We start from the raw sequence: 1,239 nt of genomic DNA on the forward strand, positions 1-1,239 counted from the left end.
AATGCATTTTTGGGACTTCATCAAGATCAAAACCTTCTGCATAGCAAAGGAAACAGTCAACAAAACAAAGAGGCAACCCACGGAATGGGAGAAGATATTTGCAAATGACAGTACAGAAAAAAGGCTGATATCCATGATCTATAAAGAACTTCTCAAATTCAACACACACAAAACAGATAATCATGTCAAGAAATGGGCAGAAGACATGAATAGACACTTCTCCAAAAAGACATACAAATGGCTATCAGACACATGAACAAATGTTCATAATCACTAGCCATCAAGGAGTCAAATCAAAACCACATTGAGCTTTGCGCAGTGGCAGTATCGTAGCCAATGAGGTTTATCCGAGGCGCGATTATTGCTAATTGAAAACCACATTGAGATACCACCTTGCACCAGTCAGAATGGCCAAAATTAACAAGAGCGTAACCAGCAAGTGTTGGAGAGGATGTGGAGAAAGGGGAACCCTCTTACACTGTTGGTGGGAACGCAAGTTGGTGCAGCCACTTTGGAGAAGAGTGTGGAGATTCCTCAAAAAAAAAAAAAAAAAAAAGAAATTAAAAATAAAACTTCCCTATGACCCTGCAATTGCACTGTTGGGTATTTACCCTAAAGATACAGATGCAGTGAAAACAAGGGCCCTATGTTCCCCAATGCTCATAGCAGCAATGGCCATGGTCACCAAACTGTGGAAAGAACCAAGATGCCCTTCAACAGACGGATGGATAAGGAAGATGTGGTCCATATATACTATGGAGTATTATGCCTTCATCAGAAAGGATGAATACCCAACTTTTGTAGCAACATGGACGGGACTGGAAGAGATTATGCTGAGTGAAATAAGTCAAGCAGAGAGAGTCAATTATCATATGGTTTCACTTATTTCAGGAGCATAACAAATAACATGGAGGACATGGGGAGATGGAGAGGAGAAGGGAGTTGTGGGAAACTGGAGGGGGGAGATGAAGCATGAGAGATTATGGACTCTGAAAAACAATCTGAGGGTTTTGAAGGGGCGGGGGGTGGGAAGTTGGGGAACCAGGTGGTGGGTATTATGGAGGTCACATATCACATGAAACCCTGGTTGTGGTACATAAACATGAATTCTAGTACACCGAAAAGAAATTTTAAAAAAAGATTAAAAGTAGATTAATGGCAAAAACAAAAAGTTTGATACCTTCTAAAGTGTTCCTCTCTGTCAGGAATTTTTTTAGCTTTTTAGGGTCTTTTGTGGTT

General features: G+C 40.6%; 1 pseudogene; it reads left to right on the plus strand.

Moving 5' to 3' along the window:
- Positions 1-307: 307 nt before the first annotated feature.
- Positions 308-472, plus strand: LOC123935604 (annotated as a pseudogene).
- Positions 473-1,239: the final 767 nt, after the last annotated feature.

This window comes from Meles meles, chromosome X (assembly GCF_922984935.1).
Source record: "Meles meles chromosome X, mMelMel3.1 paternal haplotype, whole genome shotgun sequence".
NCBI lineage: Eukaryota > Metazoa > Chordata > Mammalia > Carnivora > Mustelidae > Meles > Meles meles.